Here is a 25,049-nt window from a genome sequence, read left to right on the forward strand (position 1 = left end):
TGTGAACCCAGTGCCCTTTAGCAAAAGGATTCTGTGTGCAGCATACGCTGTGGGGGGAGAGGGGGTCGAATTGTTTCATTGTCTAAGGATGATAGGTTGATGGAGTCCGTTGTGCGCCCCCCCCCCCCGTGAAGTCCAGTGTGACACTTGAATCGGTGAGGTCTGTGTTGGTCTGGTGTGGTCCTGCTGTGGACTGTGGAGGGTTTGGTGATGGGTGGGGGAAGGAAGGCTGCATCAAATATTTAACACCACCTCAGCACAACAAGGGCTAATAGTTGTTTAAGTGCTGCATTACAATGACCTCCCCCCTAACACACACACACACACACACACACACACACACACACACACACACACACCCATCGTTACCTCCCTCCCTCTATAGATTTATTAATTTGTTAACATTAGGCCTCTGTCAGGCGTGAGGAATGCACAAATCTGTGTTAACCAAAAGTTTCCACTTTGGAAACTTTTGAGGTACTAACTGGAATATACCTGCACAGTGGAAGTACTGCATGCGTGGGTGCGTGTGTGTGTGTGTGTGTGTGTGTGTGTGTGTGTGTGTGTGTGTGTGTGTGTGTGTGTGTGTGTGTGTGTGTGTGCATGCATGTGTGTGTGTGTGTGTGAGATTATGTGATTGTGTTCAGAATTGGTCCATTCAAACCATATCCTATTGTTCATTTAGAGGCTCTTCTGTTTTATCATCTGAGAAGTGGAAGTAACCTGTGTGCAGTCTTTTTCTAATACATCGTCGTCCATCCATTTTAACACATGGCTTATGCGTGCTATAGTTTGGAACCGTTGAGTAGCATGTGTTTCGACAGCATTGCGCTTGATTGAGATGTTTGTTTGGTCTGCAGCCACGCCGTTCCAAACCACCCAGGAAGGCCTCTGACAGGCCCTTCTCAACCGTCACTCACAATATAAACGGCCATTACATTTAAGTATGAGCGGATGCTTTTATACAAGCAAACACATACTCCTGCAAAAGGCACGAGGCAGACTTAAATGGTGTTTTTAACAAGTTGGTACAACTATCATCTCCAGATTCAGTCATCAACGGTAAGGGAAATACAGTGGCTTTCAGACTATCAATTCAGTGTGAGAATAAGATAGGACCTTGTAGATAATAGGTGTAATGCCAACATATTTGAGGGAGGAGGAGGCTGTAAAATATATAAGAAAGGGGCGAATATAGAATATAGAGATGTGCAAAAATACAATCAAAAGTAATCACACTTTGTCTGTATAAACTGTATAAACTTTAGGAGGATAACTTTTCTAATCACATCTTATTTTCCATAACAGACACCTTCAATAGTGGTCTGCAATGGGGGATTTTCCCCAATAGAATTTTTAGGGCATTTAGCAGATTATTTCAATCCAAAACGATTTACAAATGGTTCAGACACACCTTCACAGCAGAGTCGGTCATGGAAGGCGACAGCCAGCTTGTCGGGAGCAGTTAGGGTATCTCCGTTACAAGCTCTATCTCCTGAGCTAAGCAAGGCTTTCAGTCAACCCACGACCCCTTGCACATTAAATAGGCCTACTTAGTGAGAGATGATTAAATGTATACAGTTATAATCATTTTGATTTAGGTATGAGGTTAGACACGGTGAAATTCAGGCAAAACTAAAATGCTTAAGTTAAAAACGGAATGTCGCTATTTTAAATACAAATGCGTGCAATTTAAATAATAGCCATCTCTGTAAATATTTAAATATATAGTCAAAAAAAACAAAAACAACAACAAACAAAGGAAAAATAAATACATGTTAGAATGGGTCCTAGCTTGAGTCTGGAGCTGGGGTCGGATCTCTGAGCCTCCTCTGGACTGCAGGCACACAGAGACACCTGGGCCTGAACTCTGCTGAGCAGCTGTTTTGGTGGGCTCGAAATATCCTCACAATAACATTCCACAAAGAACATCAAACACTGACCACATCGTTTCTGAACGAAAAATTCCCCATTTCCTAAAACTATTTTGTCCAATTAAGAGATTTAAATGAATGTACTGTACTGTATGATAGATATTTTCCATTCCGCATATCAGATCGGTCATATGCAGGTCCTTAATCATGAGGCTGCAATCGTGGTGACCACTGCATCCGTAACGGAGTGAAGAGTGTCTCCCGGTGCCGACCCAGAACGCTTTGACCTGCGACCCGACGCGTTGTGGGTATCTTCAAGACCGTGCGGCGGGTGTGGTGCGGTGGAACCAGCAGTACACACGACGTACACAGAGGGAGCGGCGGGGCAGACCTGCTGCTGCCTTGATTTGACGTGAGAAGTGTTGCTGCTTTAGTGACATCCTAGAATCACTCATCTTCCTCATAGGAGGATCATGGGTCTTCGCTCGTACCCGGGCGGCCTAAGGGCACCTGCCGTACATCTGTGGTGGACTTCTGATTGGGGGCTTGTTTGATTGACTGGTCAATGTGTAGATATATGAGCTTAAACTGTTCTTCCTTCTCTGAATTTGGGTGTCATGCGGGCGGAGCTACCTCAATGATAGATAGGGCATGATGACCTCACCTCATACAGAGAGACGGGGAGACGGCTCGACCAATGAGCTGAAGCCACACGTTGTCCTCTCTTGACGTCTGATTCAGACCAAGCTGGCAGTTACAATATTACATGGTTGCAGTATGTACAAGCTTAGATAGAACCTCAACATTGAAATAATAAATACGTGTTTAACGTGGCGTTCCCATGGGGTGTCTCCGTAGGCCAGGATCACATGATGGAAGTATTATCCATTCATTCGTCCAATCATTGCCTCTATTAATGTCTCCATCCATCTGTCCTATCCATCAATCCCTTTTTCTAACACAGACTCTCATCCGCTCATCCAAGAGTCCTGTAAATGTGGATTTAACTCACAAAAGAGAGAATATGGTCATCCATTGCAGCGCTATACTCTCGCTGCCTCACAGAGCCTTACAATCTGCATGTAGGTAGGCTGAAATCTGATCTGCTGTTTGTTGACTGCTGTTTGGTACCGCCATTATAGACCATCACAGCTAAAATGTAGCCAGCGGAGATCAATACTTGACATCCTGCCAGCCGGAGAGACAGCAAGAAAAGGAAGAGGAAATATTCACTTCATTCGTTTGTCTTACAACAATAAAACAGGAAATGAAGCAATGGATTACAATGAAAACAGAGCAAAGTAAAACATCAAACATGAACATATGATGATGAAAATTGTGTAGGACGTGTGCATGCATTTTAGACTGTTTTAGATGATTAAATGCATTATAACACTGCTAGAGGGATTGAGACACAGTCAACAAGAGACACCATCAAGAAGTAAACATTATATCTATGTTCTTATACCTATGGGCTCATGTCAGCGCCACTGTATGAGAGGATTTTGCTTTGTTACACCTTTCCCTGGTGGCAGTATATATATATATATATATATGTAATGCTAGATTATATTTGCCCAAGCAGTGCTCTGTAGCTGGTGCTCTGAACAGTACATCCATCCATTGTGAACTCTGGTTGAAAGATGGCGATGATAATTATCTAGGAAGTGATCCAGTCATCTTTCTCTGACACACACCACACTTTGCCGTGAACAAATATGTATACACAACCGTCGAGGCTCAAAGGACAGGGGAAGCAAATTAGACATAGCCAATCTCCACCCCACTTTAATATCGTGAAGTGAATCTAATACCAGCATAAATGAGTCATCAGGCTGAAATGTAATGACCTCTGCAATGCTGGCATAATGTTTACATTATAATAGAATTATTAGAGTTGTTATTAGTTTAATGTTCTTCTGGCGGCTATCAATTACATAAGAGTGTGGTTACTGCTATTTAAGACGTATGAGTTACAGTTTCCATTCGGCCCATTTTCTCCATACATCATCCACCTGTAAGTGTGTGTGTGTGTGTGTGTGTGTGTGTGTGTGTGTGTGTGTGTGTGTCTGTGTGCGCCCGTCTGTGTGTGCGTCTGTGTGTGAGCATGTGCGTGTCACACATATTGTTTTCAAAGGGTTATAACATTAGGTTCCCTTGCACACAATAACCACATGCAAATGTTTACATCCTCATATTACTCAACACACACACACATACACATACACACACATGCACATGCACATACACATACACTCACTCACTCATTCACTCTCTCACGCACACACACCTTCCCACTTTACATACACACACACACACACACACACACACACACACACACACACACACACACACACACACACTGACACATACAGACAGACAGACAAACATACAGACCATTAACACAAACACACACATACACACACACATAGATAAACACACACAAAATCCTGCACAAATCAAGCACACACACAAACACACACACACACACACACACACACACACACACACACACACACACACACACACACACACACACACACACACGTATCACTATGCAAGGGTCATGATTTAAAAACAGCAGTATATTGCCCTTTTTTTACACAATTCACAAAAAAAACCACAATTCTATTAACATAAACATTGTTCAGTCATGAGCTGTGATACTATACATCAAGGTACAATTTGACAACTTGACAATTTGATTACAATTCTGTGTCTTTTGTGCAGCTGTGTATGTCTTTGTGAACGTTATAATATGCGTGAAGTCAATCAACATTGACTGTGTCATATAGATGGTGGAAAATGTAATATAATTCAATCACAATGGACAAGCCAATATAACACCAACTCGCTGCTGGAGCTGCTAACGACATACCTCTCGCATGTGAATGTGGCACCAAACGCTGCATACCAAAGCCTTACACACTGAATGGACATTAGCCAGCATACCATTCTCTATTGGCTGTACACCAACAAGCAGCACTGGCTGTTTGATCTACTCTTTAGTACGAGACGCTGAGGATACTGCCTATATGCTCTTAGATATTCAGAATATACGCTCTTAATGTAACTTTGGGCGGACGTACAAAACCGATATAACATACATTAAAGTGTTAACGCTTAAGGTCAGTCTGGTGTGGAGTCACACTGCAATGCCTCAATGCCTTCAAACTGTAGTATATTCTGCAGTACACTGTATGCCAGATGCACTTAAATGTAAAACTATAAATATTCAAGGTATTCTAATCAGCGGATAATCCCATGAAAGTAAGACTCTTTGTGTTTTGGGAACCTTAGAATGAGTCCTTTATAGCTACACAGGGAGAGGGTCCTCTCCCATGGAGTCCACGGTAGCCCAGAATGTACATCTATAATCGCTGTATGTTTATCTATAATAGTTCACCTAGACTCTGCATAGCCTCCCCCCCCACCCACCCCCCCCCCCCCTCTCCTTGACAGCTCTGCCTCTTTCCTCCCTGAAATATGTCTCGCATGTAAATAGCACATTTTGTGAAGAAGATTTTGTGTAACGATGATGACCACATGATTGTGTGATCACAATTAGTTAAATTGATCTCAACATATAACAAAAATATGAACAAGAAAGTTAATCTTAGAAAAGTCTGATTGAAAAGATTGTCACAATCATAATAAAAAAAGTAGTCCTGCCAATAGAGAGTGCCACCACTATCTTGAGTCTAATGAGTCATCCTTTTGCACCTCTGTTGTTGTGGTTGGTAGTTGTGTTGGTACACTTTAACTTGTGCAAACACACCACAGAGGCAGACAGATTCTTACTTGACAAACCAGAGGATCAGCATTTCTCAGCAGGCGTTCATGTTAATGAACAGCAACCCAACCAGCGGTGTGCATCCGCTCTGGCTGTGCTATTGTGCCACGTTACAAATTCAACATCAGAAACTCCACTTTAACCGAAGACCCTCACTCTAACCCCCGGTGTGATCGACCATGTTGGATTCAAAGATGAAGGTTTGGTTCGGCTCTTCAACATCAATTCAACCAATCAGGCGTGACCTCTATCGTAAACACATTATGGATCCATCCGGCGTCCACGCTTCCGGGAACCAAGCCTAAACCTGCAGCATGTGTCTGTAAATATCAGACACATTAGAGAAATCAATGAGCGAGCGGTTGGACGTCAGGTGACACATGCGATTACCGGCCAAGTAGGCGAAGAGCAAGACGAAGCAACAATACACAGCAGGGTCCGCAGTGTAATGTGTTTCTGTTGGTGTTGCGTCTGTTTGAGACACAGACACGCCGAGCGGAACAGACACTCGTAGTCTGCACAGAGAAAGGGCAAGACAGAAATAGAGTGAGAGACAGCAAGAGCGGGAGAGGGAGAGAGAGAGCGAGAGAGAGGGAGAGGGAGAGGGAGAGAGCGGCAGACAGACATATACACAGACAGCGTGCTGTACAAGGGGACACTCACCGGCGTGTTCCATGACTGAGACCGGAGGATAGTATCAACAATGTGACCTGATCCTTCTCTTCCCGATACACTAATTCACTCCCTCCCTCTCCCCCCCTGTCTCCTCTCTCTCTCTCTCTTTCTCTCTCTCTCTCTCTAACTCTCTATCTCTTTCTGTTTCTCTCTCTCCACTTTCTCTGTCCCTCCCTTTCCCTTACTCTCTCCGTCCCTCTACCACCCCCTCTCTCTCTCCTATCTCACCCGTTTTCTATTCGTGCCGTCTGCCTACCTATTGCACTCCCTCCCTCCCTCCCTTCCTCCCTCCCTCCCTCTCTCAACCCTTGCTCTCTTACACCCCTCCCTCTGAATGAGGGAGGGGTGAGCGTCTCATTACGTCTGTCTCTCTCTCTCTCTCTCTCTCTTTCTTCCTCCCCTGTCTCCCATCTGTCTCTCTTTCTATCTGTCGGCTGTCTGCTATTCCCTTGCCTCCCCTCTCTCGCTGCCAGGTCCAACTCCAGTAAAAAGCATTAAAAGTTAATGTGTATTTCCATAGCTCGGTCCTCCTCAGCCGTCCGTCCATCCGTCCATCGCTCCATCCCTCCATCCCTCTCACCTCTATCTGTATACACGACCTCCTCTGCTTCTCTCTGTCCATGCTCTCACACTGTGGTTCAAACTTTCTCTCTCTCTCTCTCTCTCTCTCTCTCTCTTGTTGTTGATGTCAGTGTGTTACAAGAGGGATGCTATCCATGCATATAACCTCTGCTTATCATCACATCCTGTCACTATTGCACAGGACACACGCATGCACACTTGCATACAACACACACACACACACACACACACACACACACACACACACACACACACACACACACACACTTGAAGCAAGGTCACAAGGTTTTCTGAAATGCCCCTCTGTGGCATTTCCATCTCTCTCTCTCTGACCTCTCTCTCTCTCTAACAGTGAGACACCAAGACGGCCATCAATAAATGAGCGTGTTAGTTGTATTCTTACACTGTGCTGCTTCCCTGCTTATGGCTACTGGGACAGGTTGCGTAAAAAAGTTAGATAAGAAACAGGAAATGAAGGGTGCATGGGTGCATGGGCAGCGCTTGTGGACGTGTGATGTTGACAGAGCATGTGTACGTGTGCTTTCTACTGTAAAAGCCATGCGGGCACAACCCTCCCATTAGGTTATTGACTGTATAACGTCTGGAGCTCTTCTCCCCGTCTACTGTTTGTACTGTTTGTGTCTGTTATGCACATCGCATCCTCTATACCACGGCTGCTACTAGGATTGTACAATCAGTCACCACATCTTTGTTCTCCACCCCCTGACCTACTTCTTTGTGTTTTTGTTTTATCTATTTGGACCACTTCCTCTTCCCATACAGCCTAGCAAAGTCCTTGTTCTGGGCTTTTCTGTTTATGATGCATCCCCCCACGCACACACACACACACATGCACACACATGCATGAACACACACACACAAACACACACACGCACACATGCACACGCACACACAAACACACACACACACACACACACACACACACACACACACACACCTGGGACATGGTGACCTGTTAGTGGACGACGCAGCATCCTGCCCGTTTGCTGCGGAGGAGTGATATTAACGATCACGTTAATAGAGTTAATGGATCATCAGTTAACGACACAGAGGCACTGATGAACCGCTGCGCTCCAGCAAAGGGCTCGGGTCACAACCGGAGAGAGAGAGAACACAGGGAGAACGACTATTGGGATATTGCTCCAAAATGCGACCCATGTGTTTATTAAAGGTGGTGGGACCCAGTATGTCTCACAAACACACTCACTAGCCCTGACTAGAGGGAACTCACATCAACACCAGTAAACGCATGAGGCTCTGCCCAAACAACGGATATGGAAGAGCACCAAGCGGAGGTTGCGTTTATGCGTTCAGTCCTTCCTTAGAATAACATGCTGAGGAGGGTCCACAGGTCCACAAGGGAGGGCAGACCCTGACACGAGCGTCAGGACGCCCGGCTTTAGGAACGCTGTGCACGGGAAGAAAGAGGAAATAGCGAAAGCTCTAAAATAGTTAGCATCTAATCACATGTTCATTTTAAATGAATTCTCAAACACACTAATTGGACATGCTCGAACACGGCACCCGGTCCCAAAAGGTACTAGGTTCGATCCCCACCGTTGCAAACGTCCACAGTCTAGTTGGAGGCATCCTTAGCTAGATTTGAATTGATGAAACCATGCCATTAAGGTTAACAGGTATATGTTATTTTGTAAATCAACCAATAAAGCCAGGGAGGACGTTATGGACGTTGTACAGCACAACCCAATAATGTCATCTATTAACAGGAAGAACCACAGTCTAATTAGGGTTGCTAGTGATCACTGACTGAAACGTTTACCGTCAGCACATTGACCGGACATGGTTGGTCATACGAGAAGAGAAATGCTAGCGGAATTATGATATGCAAATAGTCTGTGTGGCGTAAAGCCTTCTCTTTTCATACTACTGCGCATTTAAACGCAGAGCTACTTGGAGTGTTTCTAAAAGGGCTCTGTAATAATCAATGTTATTGCCATCACAAAGAGCATTGTATTTTGGCCAGTTGACTCTCTCTCTCTCTCTCTCTCTCTCTCTCTCTCTCTGTTTCTCTCTCATTCTCTCATTCTCTCTCACTCTCTCTGTCTCATTCTCTCATTCTCTCATTCATTCTCTCTCTCTCTCATTCGCTCATTCTCCCTCTCTCTCTCTCATTCTCTCATTCTCTCTCTCTCATTCTCTCTCTCTCTCTCTCTCTCTCTCTCTCTCTCTCTCTCTCTCTCTTCATCTGACCTGCTTCAGCACTGTCGTTGTGTCCCAACTCCCTGCTCTGCATAACCTCGGCTCTCCTCGCATGTTTACGTAATGTGACTTACACTTGTCTATGTGTCATTCCTTCACATCTTTCTTTTTTAATCCCTCACACTATGTACTATTCTGTATCAAGCGGTGCTCCTTACCTGAATGGTGGCTCCACGTTTAGCTTAATATTCTGGCCTTTACTCAAATGTTGAAATTTTAACATCTTTCTGTCTCAAATTATTGATATTTTTGCAGTTTGGTTTCATCTCGACGAAGCACTGACATGAATGATTCCATGGTCACGAATGATTGCTTTGTTGCGTTGTTTAATCAAAAAAGGCAAGTCATATCGGCCACAACCTAGCTGTCTAACCACGTTGAACCCCCCCATAGCAGGTGGCCCCATATTCAATCACTCTCTGCGTCGTGAGTGAGAGATGTCTTCAGTTAACATTCTTCCAGCTTCGAATTGTACCAGTTTATTTTTCTCTACGTGAAATTATACTTCCAGCCTTATTTGTTAAAATTTAATTTCACAGTGATGCGTTTCCCTCCAATTTTCCGTCCTCCCCCTCACTCTCTCCCCCATTCCTCTTTGTCCTGCACTACCCCTCCCATCCACCCTGTGTCTCTTCCTCTGCAATTACGTGACTAATAGTGCCCCCAGCAGCACAGGGACAGCCTGCTATTCACCGCTGACAGCATGCAAACCTACGCCTGATCTTTTTCCAGAGCCATACGCACACACATGTTGGAGGGCGCCTCTCTCTCCCCAGAGCCCTTTGAGATAACCCCCTATCACCCTGAGGAAATAACTCTGACTATGGTAGTGTTCCGGTCACAAAGCGCCTGTATTATATACATATATATACAGTATATTGATTTGGTCTTAGATAAGGAGGGCCAATGGGCTTTCAACCATATGACACCATCTCTAGTTGAATAAGGCCAGACAATTTCTACATTTGATATAGGCCTATTAAATATGTTATATATATATATGTATATATAAATATTTGGAGACCGTGGATGATCCCACAATAGGATTTGAGATCTTTATAAAAACCTCTCCTGATGCTGGTAAGCTTGTTGTTCCAGAACATTTTGTATTTAGAATCACGTTCAAGATTGGACTCCAGGAGCACAGGGGTTCTATTTCTAACAACCAACTCCATCTCATGTCCCAGTACATGAGGGCAATTGGGTTTCTATGCTCAAGTCTAACAACACTTTTCATCAGTAGGTCATGTGATCTAACCCTTTGATTAATTCAAAAGGATAAAGGGCTATCAAAGTGAAACTTCCACTTAAAGATGTGAGAGTTGTGAAGAGAGAGAGAGAGCAGAAAAGCTAGAGATAGCAAGATTTTAAATCTAAACAACCAAAAGAATTGTCCCCTTCCTCTCTGCTCCCTCTCTCCCTGTGTTGCATTCATCCACCTGTGACTGACAGACCAGATAGAGTCAACAAATCCATCCGGGAAGGTAATCTTAATCTTAAATCATTCAGCGACAGGTGCACAGTCAACTTGAGACGGACGTGCTCGCAGAGAATTTCACTCACCAATAGCGGATCAGATGGATGGATGGAATAGATGGATGGCTGTGGCCTTTACAACAAGTTATAGTCAAATCACAAGACAAATGAACGAATCTCTAAGACCCGTGGCACCTTTAACTGCATTTTAACCTCTAAGCATTCTTACATGCAGATTCCAAACATGTGCAGAACGACAGAAAAGGCCATCTCCGACTTGACAGAGAAGATAAACTGAGAGGCCTGAGCCATCCTGCTCAGCTCTCGTCCCGTCAAGTCATGCTAGCTCTGCGCTGGGCTCCGCTGAGAAGACCCAGCGCATGTACTGCTGCTGCTGTCTGGGCAGCTGAGTGACAGGGCTGCGAGCCGGACAGAAGGGGCTATTTCAAACAACCTCCTCTGCTAAGTGACACTGACCCAATGCTTTGTCCCCCCCACTCCATCCGGGGTGAAGAGATCGACTGCTAAAATGTAAAACGTTCAGCACAGAGGAGCTGCACATAAGCACTGATAATTGCCGAGGTGTGTTTGACCTTCTACCATCGACTTAAATGGCTGCAGAAAAATACATGGAGGGACGGAGCTAATCTCCTCTCCGAAAGAAGTACTCATATATTTCAATAATAGGAATGATGATAATAATAGTAATGATCAGCCTGATGCTGTATTGTCTCCTGGTAAGATTCATAGAGGCCTATGTATATGTATTTGTTCAAGACAAAGGCAGCAAAGCAGCAGCTCAGACCGCTGTAGCCCAGTCCTTGGTACATTCCTGACCTTTTACCACACAGGCCCACACAGTGGTGCATAGACGCATAGAGCAGTGGATCGCCGAGTAAAAGTTCTGATATCTTAGTGGAAAGTGTCACTGGTAAAGGTTCAGTCATAAAAGTCATAAAGTAGCTCAGATTAAATGGATTTAAGTATCAAAAGTGAAAGCAACAACGTAGGCCTATATAATGGATAACACTTGCAGTCAGTGATAGCGGTAGTCATCCACTGGTGGAGGAAGATGATGACTTCACGCTTCTGCTTTCTATGTAGCTGACGTCGGGCTGGGCTATTATTTGAGTTTGTTGTTGTGCCTCAAGTGAGATTGGCGGTTATTTATTTCCACACATACGCAACAAGCTAAAAAGTACAGAAGTCCATGAGGATAATCTATTGATCACGATGAGACCAAATATTGATCACGATGAGACCGAATTATTGAAGTCAGTTTACAGTAATCTTTTTTGTATGCAGTGAAATATATAGGTGAAAGACTACAGAACTATAAAACTCAAAAGGTGAATTACAAATAGTCATAACACCACCTCATAGGCTTACATGCACATGTACATACACCTATGCCACATGCCACACTAACTCACTAACTATTTTTCGTATTTCTGTGTTATGCATTCACTTGAGAAAATGAATTCTGCTCTTGTTTTTTCTGAACTAACGACATAATTATCTCATAATTCTGAGAAAAGTTAAAATGTAGTAAAAAAAAATGATGCTCTGTTTTTCTGAAATAATGAAATACCTCTAAATACATGTTTATGTTTGAGACGTTGGGAGATACTCGTGTCCTTGAGTAATATTGATGGTATTGTTATCAGTTTGTCCACTTTGTGCACTGCAACACTTTGGGGTTGTTCAGATTGAAAGCCCATTCTGATTTGCTTGGCTTTGTGACTTTTCTCCAGGATCAGTTGAACCCATATGGTATGCTTCACGGATATAAGGTGATGCATCATGAAATGCATTCTCTTCTGTTACATGTGGTCAAGTGAACAGTTAGATTACATCATTTGAAATTTTCACTAATACCTTAGATAGCTTATATATCAACGTCGTACTTGAAATCCCCTTTGGACGGTCAGGCTGATGAGCAGTAGCACTGTAGGCCTACTCCATGCAGGTGAAAGTTTGTCACACGATGTTGAGGTATCTCATTAAGTCAGAAAAACAGGGCACAATTATTTTTTACGTTAAAAAAATTCCCAGAATTCTGAGATAATTCGTTAATTCAGAAAAACAAGAGCAGGATTTTTTTCAGTACCTGGCCAACCACTTTAGCAGAAGAAAGGTTTATTACTGCCCTCTGCTGTTTGATTAGGGATATTGTTTAGCTAGATACACATACAACATATGCACATATAATGTGGATGTTCGGGGTATTAGGTGATTTCTCTGACATATTCAATCCATTTCAATTACAGAAATCCACTTCACCATCGATATTCAGCCGTTAGGTCATAAGCTACAGTAATATATGATCATTTCTTTGTCTTCAGTTGAGAGTCTCTGTCATAACCCGGCTCCTATGACAAATACGGCATAGGACCCAATAGATGGCAAGAAATGAGTGAATTTATTATATTAACTTAGACAACTGAGGTTCTAAGTACCAATGTGAAGTGTGTCAGTCAGTAACATCAGTAATGTAAATGTGGACGTGTGAGCAATATGAGGTGTAAATGTTGTAAAGTGAAAACAAAGCAGAAACCAAATAAAGACAATGTGCTGCTGCTGCTGCTGCTGGCGGGGATGCAGCCGAATGCCACTTAAACATGATACAGCTGGCCTAATATTTGATCATTAGTGATTGTGTGAGGTTGTACCTCGAATGAGACAGAACCAATGATAAACGAACAGTCACTCATTAATAATTAAAATAAATTAAATGTTGGGTAATGAAAAAAACAACCCAGGACCATGTATCCAGGTCGAGGTGAGACTATGGCGCATTTCCACCGCAGGGTGCGGGTCACATAAAGTGTCGGGCAGGATGTGGGTTAGTGAGGCTTGATGCGGTTTGACATTTGTCAAAGGGTATATGGGGGTCTAAGACCTGTCACTTTCTGCTAAACACCTGTTTGTTTGCATGTTGCTCGGGTGGGTCGGGTACTGAGGGGTTACAGATTCAACAAGTACAAGTTGTACTTTCTAGACACCAAGTAGCTACATCTGAAGACAAATCGAGTTATTATAATTAATTAAAGCTTGCCAAAGGAGAAGCATCTTGACTTAAACTCTATTAGAACTGGGCCATGGTGTATTCTATATATATATATCTAGGCCTATATATATCTCTATAGATCAATATATATATATATATATATATATATATATATATGAGAGAGAGAGAGAGTATAAGTTAATATTTATATATATATATATATATTATTTATATATATATATATATATATATATATATATATATATATATATATATATATATATGTATATAAATAGATATATCTAATATATATATATATTTTAATATATATGTATATAAATAGATGCAGCTATATATATATAGATAGATAGATAGATAGATAGATAGATAGATAGATAGATAGATAGATAGATAGATAGATAAATGATCAATAATTTGACAAGTTGATTACTTGTCTTTTCAAATAAATAATCCCCTAAGGCCTATCAATAAATGAACAAGGGTATTCTATGGATGTTAGATTGGTTAGAAAGCCACAACTCTCCTACCTGACCGTGCGCCCCTGAGTTTGAACAACACTCTGGACCTGAAGCCCGAGGCGTCGCTGTGGGACCGGACCCTGGCCACGGGTCCGATGGGTCCGAACAGGCCTACCTTCAGCTCGGTGTGGCTGTCTGCCTCCTGCTCTGCCATCATCGATGGATCATCATCGGGTGTCATTATTTACCGCCGACAGCCCTCTGTGTCTCCCAAGCTCCTCCCTGTTTTGTAACGTTTGTTTCTCACTACCAATGAAAATGTTCACAATGTTCAGCCGGTGTTAATATAGGCGGTGTCGTGTATTACTTATTGCACTGGTTATTGTAATGCATATGCCAAGATATCTAAAACAAAAAAAATTGATGAAAGTAATATTGAGATCGTATGAAACGTCGGCGGAACATTTCCACTTAATATCTAGGATGACAGATCCTAAAAATCGTATTTGAACATTAAATATAAAAGTGTAAAAAGATCTTTATATAGATCTATACCCTATATGTATATATAGGGCTAATATATATCAAAAATAAATGACACATTCTTTTATTGAAATCTAACAAGAAAAATGAACGTTAAAAACGCGACTAGGGGGCCGGCTGTAAAGCGCAAAACGTCGGAAATCGACCTGCCACACCAGAGGCCCCCGGCTCATGGTCATTACACACCCGGCCACTCGGTGGCGCCAAATCCCCCCGTCGACGCTCACGGTTCTGGACGAGAGCGACCCGAGCTGCTGCTGGTGAGAGCAGGAGGCTGTGAGGCGGGCATGGGATGAGGCAGAGGGTCGGAGCCGACGTCGAGAACACGGTTGAGGAAATCCACTTGGGAAGCAAGGTCTGAAATATGTTTTATTAAGTAGTTACTGATGCTCATGTTCAGTGTGAAAATAACACTGAGGAACTTAGCGATACTTGGCTAACGTCAGTAGCCTAGCTGCGTGTGTGGCAAAACTTCAGCTAGCTATCGTTGTCAGAATAACTTTATCGGTAACATTTGATGCAGGGTGTGGATACTGAGTATTCAATGACACTGTTTTTTATCTAGGGTTCTTTTAAGGCTGTCGACGTAAAGTATCCCTTCTAAAGGCGCTAATGAAATAAACAAACACAGCGTCGGGGTCCCAGCTAAAGCTACGATGCTAGTGTTGGACCCAGCGAGGCATTATGATGCTAACCTTACTGTAAAGCAGGTACACATGAATGTCATCCAAATACTTGTTATTATTATTCTTTCGATTCCCTCGTGTTCGTGGACTCTCGATTACGTGCCATGAAAACCATCACAACGATCGCAACGCATCACATTTGGGTGAGCTCCACCGATCCATGGCCAATGATGAGTGAACCATCTTTGACTTTCGTCATGAAAACGCCATGTCCCCTGAATTCCCCTACAGGGACGTATTAATAATAACAATGTCTGCATTGGGGCTCATGGACGAGTAGCACTATGGAGCAGTCGTATGCGATGTAAGGTCTTGCTGGAATCAGATTGAAGGCCAGGGCTGTCTACACCCCCTCAGCAGCTGCTCCCAGCACCCCTCCTCCCGTCCCCTGAACGGGGCAGGCAGACCCGCAGGGCTCCAGCCATGGCTGCAAGGCTTCTCCCAGCACCCTGCTGCCGGCTGCTCCCAGTCCAGCACACCTCCTCCCGTCCGCTGAAAGGGGCAGCAGACCCGCAGGGCTCCTAACCCTAGCCCTGGCTGCAGGCTGCCATTGATCTTGATCTTTTCTGGTTCTGCCGGATTCCCCTCACTGTGTGTGCATTGCTGAGTGCTTAATGTTCAGCTAGTCATCCATGGCAAATCTGATCCCCGGCAGCTATCATTGTTCTGCTTATGTATATCAGGCAAACACAATTGGTACACACATTCCTATTGGCACATAGGAATAGTGTTAACCTATCTGTTTGACTGATTTTAAAAAAGTGTTGTTTTTTTTAATCAGAAAAGTTTTTTGTTTTTTTTGTTTGTTTGAGTGCACTTTTGAATAACGTTTTTAAACTTCCATGGAACAGTGTGTTAACTAACCATAGGCATCATTTATTATCAGTTGAGTTTCCATTGATATAACTTTATTGAGTTATAAGAAGGATTCCATGTTGGAGGCAACTTGTCGAGGCTTGTCGGGTTCAGGGACACACTCATTCAGACCAAAACAAGTACAAACCTCTTAAGAAAACATCACACTGCACTCCGCTTGTATATTTTCCCGGTAATGTGACACATATCCAGGTGAAACACGAGTTCAGGGGCGTGGACTGCTCATAAGGGATGTGATTGGATCATTCAGGATTTGTATGAGACGGATGGCTTATGTTTTCACCAGGCCTGTCTTGATTCAAATGTTATTGTCGTTCACCATTCCTTTTCTCGACTGTTTTCCACACTGTGGATGACGGATTGGGCATAGAGCCTGAGATCTGCCCCGGTTCTGGTTAATCTGACCCTTCTATGACTGATCATGCTGATGAGGTCTATGAGGAGGATGTTATCATGAAGCTGTTGGTCTGCCATGTGCACTTTCATGAGTGCATTGCATTTGGTTTCCCCTGGTTGTTGGAATTTGTAAGGCTATCCTGACAAATGAAGGCATGAGGCAGCATACTATTAAGGGCTTGTAGGCTATTCTATTGCTTCCGTTTCTACAAGCAGAGTTGGTTCTTCGTTAGGATTTTACGTTAGAAGTTTCAAATAATCATATTGGGCATATTTCATGGAACAAAGTATGCCCAATTATTGTTTATTTTCAAAATGTATTCCACATGCTGATACAGCTGTAATAATGTTCCTGTTAGGAATAGCTGTTAACTTGTCCGCAGACTGAATGACCCATAAATCATAACGCCTCTTTCTGCCCCCCCCTCATATAAATCATGGGTGCCAACCAGCTTAGCATGTTTTTCACCTTTTTGATTGATTCAGTGTAATGCAATAGGATGGAATCCTGTTCCTTCCATGTCGTTTCCGGCGCTCTATATGATGAGCTATGTAATTTGGTATGGGCCCTAACGTTATCTAAAAGGTTATGGAAGTAGGATGCGCTCTGATTGTCATGGTATGTTGTCCGCCAGCAGGTCTGCTTATCATTGCCTATTCTCTTATATTCTCTCTTAAATTCATTTCCAATGGCTCCCACTGCCTCTCTGTGTGCGTTTTATGGGGGTTATCCGTTTTGTTAATTATGTATTAGGTGGAGCACCGACAGACTTTGAGACGTAAACGTTAAGTCTCATGGAGACATTATTTGATTTGGGACCGGTTGTAAAGCAACACACCCTTCTCTGAGCTTTCTTTATTGGGGACTTATCCCTGGCAGCAAGAGACAGTACCGTTCAGTGAGTGTAAAGTCCAACACTTAACACACACTGAACTGTACCGTCTCTTTCTGCCATGGGATGATGGTTTCTTCCTTCTTTACCTCACTCAGTTCTATGTCATTTGTCATGTTACAGTACCTATTCCACACTAGGATATAACTTAAGATAAAGAGCTTCATGAAAGTGGGGCATTTTCTGCAAGGCTTGCAGTTTTTTTCAAACTCACCCACTTGACATTTCAATGCAACCTTTGTGATGTGATCACGCTGGGACCCGTTCACTGTCAGGTGTGGACATTCCCAGATCAGATCTGGCTCACATGGCATTGTGATCATATTCACATCTTACCGTAGTGTGTACGCAGTCCCGTCCCTATATGTGTGGACAGATAACTGGTTATTTAATTAAAACCACACCCAGGTCTCAAATTCACATGAGTGGAGTGCTTTGTGGCAGACCACAGTGCTAAGTTATTTATTTCTGCACGTTCCTAACTAACCTGTTCCCAGTCACCTCTGCCATAGGTGTAAAAAATAAACTGATGTAGGGATGTACCGATAAATCAACATTTGTAATATCTGTATCTCTATAGAAGGGGTGACACTGATATTAAATATGTCATCCCATTTACCGTTTTTTTTTCTCGAAAAGAACTACTGTTGATGACTTCATGACCCCATGAATTGAATAAATTTGACCTAAAGTAGCCTCTGTCTGTCAATGTGCACCCTACTTTACCCTACTTTGAAACCTATTGTACCAACGGCAGCATTTCAGTTGAAAAGTATTGCCTCAACGGTTGTGGAAATGAGAGATCCAATCACAGATCTCCCAGCCATGTGTCCCCAGTCTGGATACGGTCTGTCTCTCCTCGTATCCGATCACGAAAATGTGATTGAAATGACAAGCGTAGCCGCCGCCTTTGTCTGTCTTCATCTGTCGCCTAATGAAACCCTGGACACGCACGTGAATAGATGGACTTCCCAAGATCCCTTGTAAAGAATGAATTAACATCGTCGAGCCCTCTATCACTGTCCCATGATTATCCCTCAGGGGTGTTTATGACCGTGTGTGTGTGTGTGTGTGTGTGTGTGTGTGTGTGTGTGTGTGTGTGTGTGTGTGTGTGTGTGTGTGTGTGTGTGTGTGTGTGTGTGTGTGTGTGTGTGTGTGTGTGTGTGTGTGTGTGTGTGTGTGTGTGTGCCCCCCCCCCCCCCCCCCCCCCGCTCCATGTTTCGGGATGAGTCACATATATTCAGGGACTAACCACGATGCTCGGCCCCTCGGTGGAGGCACAAACAAGCGGCCCTTTTGTCCGGGTTCTGCCCTGTCCACCCACATAGCGCTCATAATGTCGCAGGAGAAAGAGGGCCTTTATCTCACGCTTTGCAATGCCCCCATCTCTCTCTCTCTCTCTCTCTCTCTCTCTCTCTCTCTCTCTCTCTCTCTCTCTCTCTCTCTCTCTCGCGCATATTTCAGATTCAGCCCAAGCAAAAAGGACGGGCCGCTTAAACAGTTCCCGACGTAACAATATGCCCACAGTGGCGGCACACGGCCCACCCACTGAGGTCTTGAGGCGCACACACACATGCACCGGAACACACGCACCGGCGCTCCTCCTCCGCGTTCAATGATTCACCGCGCCGGGGCTGCACAGAGTTGCAGCACCCTCGGGTGGGCCAGGGGTCGTCTCCAGACAGCCGCCACAAGGTTAAATATTACTCAGAGGCCTGCCCGTTGTTTGCACTGTCACTCCTGCGACTTCCGTGTTTTTTTTCATGTTTTCAGTTTGTGTTCGTTTTTTTTTTTGTTTTCTGTATCTGAAGGCCACACTCAAGACGTCTTCCAGGGGGGGGAGGGGCCTGCCGGGGGCTCGCCAAATGGGACGAAAGAGAGCGAGAGAGAGAGTGGGAGGGCAATGTGGACCCGGTTGGAGGGAGGGAGGGAGGGCTGGAGAGAGGGAGAGAGAGAGAAGAGGAATACATGAGTGGGTGGGGAATGAGCGAGAGAGAGAGAGCGGGAGAGTGAGAGGCTGATATTATAAAAGGATAAAGGCGGGGTTGTGGTCGGGATCACATGGGTCCCCTGGCAGGCAGCACTGAGGCAGACTCCAGGTGGCAGTGAGACCGGAGAAGGAGGGAGCAGGAAGAACTGGCTGCCATCGCAACGCTGAAACTCCTGGTTAACTCTTTCCCTCCACCTCCTTCTCCCCTCCCCTCCTCCCCCCCTTCCTCCTCCTCCTCCTCTCTTTGCTGGCGTTCCTTCCCGCCGCTGCTGCTGCTGCTGCTGCTGCCCCCAAGGACTTTCCTTCTCCAGCCCCAGACGCTTGGGACTCCCCAGCTCCGGCGCCGCCACCTCTCCGCTCCTGTCCCTCGGCCCCGCTGGGCCAGGGAATGTCCCGGCGCCATCATGCCTTACGTGGATCGGCAGAACCGCATCTGCGGCTTCCTTGACATCGAGGAGACGGAGAGCAGCGGCAAGTTCCTGCGGCGCTACTTCATCCTGGACACGCAGCCGGGCAGCCTGGTGTGGTTCATGGACAACCCGCAGGTAAGGCACCGAGCGGCTCGTCGTGCTGGGGGGGGGGGGGGGGGGGGGGTTTTGAAAGGCAGGCCTGGGGTTTCCATAGCGCTCAGCGGTTTGTCCTCCTCCTCCTATACACCCGAGGGAGACTGAAGAACAGGGCATGTTTGTTTGGGTTTATGGGGAATCCCATGGCGGTTTGGGAAGAGAGCCTGAGGCCAGAGACCAGCCAAGGTTTTGGTTAATCTGACCCTTCTATGACCATGATGATGCGATCTATGATGGGGATGTTTTCATGAACCTGTTGGTCCGCCATTTGCTAAAAGAACCTCTGATGTCGGCACACAGGAGCAAAGCTAGAAGAGAGGAAAAACCTCCCTGTGTGCGTGCTCTGTTGTCTTACAGTTTTGTGTATGCAATGAATTACTTGCATGGTACATAATATAAAGGTATGGACAGCATGTTGGGTTGTAGTTTAGCAGTTATGTATCTGTGTGGCTTTGCTTTAAGCGATGTAGACTTTAGCTAACTGCTAACAATTGGAATGAATAAAATATGACGGTAGAAATCGTTGACACATTATGTGACCCAGTTATTGCTGTTGATGATTGGTTCGGGTCCAAGGTACTCCTGCACACAGCACACAGCTGTCCTCAGTCTGCTGGGCTGGTGGCATGATGACTGTAGTTCCTACAGCATGCTCTCTATGCATGTAGACTCCTGTTCCGTGACTTATTCATGATTCATGTAAAACAAGGGGTGTTTTCAATTATTCAGCCACGTGCTTTTTATAGTTTTAGGCGGCTGAAATTTTCATGAAGTCCGCTGGTTCATCTGCTTGCTGATCTGCATGGCAAGGTCTTCGCGGGTCACTGTGCGTCTTTTCCCCCTCTTTATTTTATTTCGTCAGATTCCAATCTGTGCTTTGTAAGCAAGTTATTTATTGAACTGGATTCGTGGGGGTGTCTAGTTTTGTTTGCTCAGCATTATGTGCCATTGTGTTTTCCCCCTGCAGAACTTACCTATTGGTGCAGACTGTGTTGGCTCTCTCAAGCTCACCTACATCTCCAAAGTAAGCAGACGCATGCACACCATACAGCTGTCCCATGAACCTCAGTAATCCTGTAAAAGCTTGCTGTGCTTGAGCTTGCTTGTTGCTGTGTATGTAACTCAAGGCTCTCTCTGTTTTTGTTTTAGGTCAGCGATGCTACCAAGCTCAGGCCCAAGGCAGAGTTCTGCTTCGGTAAGAACTCAGAAGATGTAGTAGTCATTTGCTCCGGTTATTTCACCTGGTTTCATTCGGTCTCACCTGAACCCCGCTGAAAGCACCTCGCAGGTCAACAGAAGGGAGAGCCCCCGGACGTTCCGTTTATAAAGACTCAAGCTCCAGTCTGTGCGTGATAATAGATGAAATGCCCTCCAGGGCGACCGTAAAGCATGTCTGAACCGCGGAGCGCTTCTGAACCACAGAGCAAACCCAGTTTACCAAATAGTAGTGCTCTGCTGGAAGTGAATGAGACCAGAAATGACAGCACCAACGTGAAATACAACTGTTCTGTCTGTATAGATTATATTCAATATATTAAGCATACCAAACATTGATTGTCTCTAAAACAAGTATTTCTCTCAAACTGTACAATATATAGGCCTAACGCTAAAAACTAATTGTGCGTTGGTATCTTTGAGACCCTGCTCCATGCGCACAGAGTATGGCTTGAGTTCAGTTGGTTTCGTTATTGTTTGTTCCTGTAATTGAAAAGGTGAATGTCATTATTGGCATTGTTATTATGTCCTACCTTATCTCCTAAGGTAGCCTAACTAAACACTGGAGGCCTTTCCTTTTGTTGCCCCTCAAGTGAAAACACGGCAGATTTTCTGTCTGAGGCATTATATCTACTCATCACAGTCGGAATAATAGGCTATATCGTGTTACCTTTAGTTCAGATCCTAACTGATACACGACTTGATAAAAACATGGATACTTTTTCCAAAAGCAAGGCCCAGCTTGAGATTAAACTAATATCTAATGTCACTATCATGTCTAAATTGGCAGTGCATTTGGGAAAAAAAAGAAGAAAAAAAAGTATAAAATAAATCAATTGAATCGAATAAATATTATAGCATGTGTTGCGCAAATAGGTGAAGCAGATGAATCCAAGGAATACCTCAGCACACCACTCGCAAATACATTTGAAATATAATAAATAATAAACCAGCGTCACCCCTGGTCTGGCGTGGAAATTGGAGGAGTTGGGTGGGTTGTGCTATCACAGAGTTGGCCGGTACCATCGACATGCCGGGTACCATCGCCATGCCGGTACGATCTACTCACTCGCACTGGTAAAATCAACACTGGTAGCATCGGCACTCCGTTACCATTGGCACTCCGTTACCATCGGCGCACTCACACTGGTACCATCAACACACTGGTGCCATCGACTCACTCGCACCATCGCCACACTGGGTGTCAACGGTTAATATATTGTAAAACCTAATCCTAGATAGAGAAGTTTTCATATTAGCAGTCGTTATAGATCCTAGACTCTGGTCTGTATCTATAGACGGTTCCCTGTAGCAGATCATTACTGGACTGCATTTATATAGCGCATTTTTTGTAACCAGTGGCCACCCAAAGCGCTTTACAATATTGCCTGACATTAAGCCATTCATACACACATTCACACACCGACGGCGGCGTCAGCCATGCAAGGCGACAGCCAGCTCGCCGGGAGCAGTTAGGGTTAGGTGCCTTGCTCAGGGACACTCTAGCTAGGAGGAGCCGGGGATCGAACCAGCAACCTTGCTGTTACCAGCCAACCCGCTCTACCCCCTGAGCTAAAGCCGCCCGTCCATTACGGATGTTAAGATACCGTCTACTGAACTGTCCTCAGCCCACCTCCTTCCTCCCAGCTGCATTAACCAGATCTTGGCCCTGATCAGCAGGTGTTGTCTGTTTAGACCACACACATGTGGCCCCTTGTCCTCTGAACTATAAATGTGGTGTTATTGTTTTTCAATCTTGATTAGGGGCGCCTGGTACTGAACTGAATAACGTAAAGCAGTTGGTGTCCACACACTTTGTTTTCCTTATATCTATCTGAGAACACATGGGACGCCATGTGTAACCACTGTTCCAAATAAACCCATACAGATGTATTTCTTACCCTTGACTTGACCAAAGCATGTTGTATAAACACGCCATCATCATCTATCTGGAGTATGGAAGTCGATCAGAGGTCCGACCTCCAAAGCGTGTTATATCTTTTTAATGATCCATTCCCATTTAATGAGGGGTAAAGGGTGTGAGTGTGTGTGTGCGTGACTGCAGAGTCTGTGTACTTACGAGACCGGTGTGCGCCTGACACAAGATAGTCTGTGTCAAGTTTTCAACAGGATGCTGCTTGACATCCTAATCACTGCCTGATTCAGGTCCGGAGGTATTTTCAAACGGCCCTGCTGGCTGCCACATTTTGCTGAGATCAGCGATTATGTACTACGCAAACAGCCTGTATTCAATTACTTTATTCACAACGCTTCATAATTTCCTCAATGGAAAAGCATTTGCGTAAGGGGAGACGTGGAGGGTGCAGGCCTGGAGGTTAATATCTCGCCAATTTCTTGGGATCCAAATCTTGACTTTAGTATAAACAAAGGCAATCCGATTTGTCCGAAAATTGTAAACGAAAAAAAGGAGAAGACGGTAGATTATTTTGGAATTGTTGCTATAACGTAAAGTCGGCGTGGCTCCCGATTAACTATTGTCTTTCCCACGTGGCTACGGGTTCCCCCTCACACTTCAGGATATCAGATCGTAAATATTCACCATGTCCACCAAATTTGTGAATTCGGTTCGGTGAGGCCCCAACGGGGGACAAATCACTTTTATTCCCCACACCACAGGATAATCTAGAAAAAGTACATCTGTAGAACCATCCACAAAGCAGGGCCTTCCTGACCAGAGATGGAAGGGGGAAATCGGGCTTAGTGTAGTGAGTTCTCAGCATGAAGTACAGGTGTATTTGCTTTTCTGTTTTCCTTATGATCCGTTTCACAACATGAAAGGCTAAGGGTTGCGATGACATTAATACATGATTGATTGAAAATTGAGTCTTAAATAATACAATGTATTACCTGGTGTCATATCGTCCTGGTGATTATACTACGTTACGGTACAAGACCACATGGTCGGTCATGCGTCTGTTATTTATGTGTTGCCGTTTGTTGGAGAGAGAGAAGGACCACTGTTTGTTTCCGACCACTGTTTGTTTCCTCTAGATTCACACGGCTGTTACAGGAGGCCTGCGCTCCCTGCGATTGGCGCCATCCTGCTCAGCATGCAATTTGCATGCTGAGCAGGAATTGGCAAACAACAATTGGCAAATTTGTATCATGTAACATGTAGACCAGGGGTCAGCAACCTTTTCGACATGCAGTGCCAGTTGGACATTTTCTCGTTAATGAGTGTGCCTTAAGCAACAATATATTAAATATTAAGCTGAATTATGACACAGCGACCAAAAACATTTCCAGAAGACCTGGAATTGTATTATTTCCATAAAGTTCACAATCATGCATCAACATTTTAAAGGTTTTTTTTTGTTGTTATACTTGCAACATGGGCTTACAAATTATAATTACATATATCCCATCTTAAAATACTGCTTTCAGAAACTCAAAAACATATTTGCACTGTGAGAAATGTAAAAACAGGCATTATATGAGAATGATGGAAACATCCACATCAATATCTTTAAGACATGTACAGCTTTGCAAAAACCATGTGAAGGCCATGCATACAGGCCACTTGCAACAATCTTTTAAATGTTTTGTTCTCTATTACTCACAACATAGGTTTAAAAACGATTAATTGATCCCAATTCAGAACACTGCTTTCAGTAACTCATTTAAACATATTTGCACTGGGAGGAAATGCCCAAAACAGAATAAAGTGCAAAACAAATCGGTAGTAATGATTATGCTGCCGCATTGTGGCGGTGAAAAAAAAAAATAATTAAAA

The 25,049-nt window shown here is 44.2% G+C and overlaps 1 pseudogene across 1 annotated transcript in view; it reads left to right on the forward strand.

Annotated features, from left to right (window-relative positions):
- The first annotated feature begins 14,910 nt into the window (after positions 1 to 14,910).
- Positions 14,911 to 25,049, forward strand: part of LOC311350215 (pleckstrin homology domain-containing family A member 1-like) — a 16,170-nt pseudogene continuing 6,031 nt past the window's right edge. Inside the window, exons 1-6 of the transcript XR_014684151.1 lie at positions 14,911 to 15,028; positions 19,810 to 20,059; positions 21,048 to 21,104; positions 21,230 to 21,350; positions 22,306 to 22,349; positions 23,833 to 23,843. The product of XR_014684151.1 is annotated as a pleckstrin homology domain-containing family A member 1-like (transcript). The remainder of the gene's footprint in view (positions 15,029 to 19,809; positions 20,060 to 21,047; positions 21,105 to 21,229; positions 21,351 to 22,305; positions 22,350 to 23,832; positions 23,844 to 25,049) is intronic.

This window comes from Micromesistius poutassou (assembly GCF_964030765.1).
Source record: "Micromesistius poutassou genome assembly, chromosome: 7".
Classification (NCBI taxonomy): domain Eukaryota; kingdom Metazoa; phylum Chordata; class Actinopteri; order Gadiformes; family Gadidae; genus Micromesistius; species Micromesistius poutassou.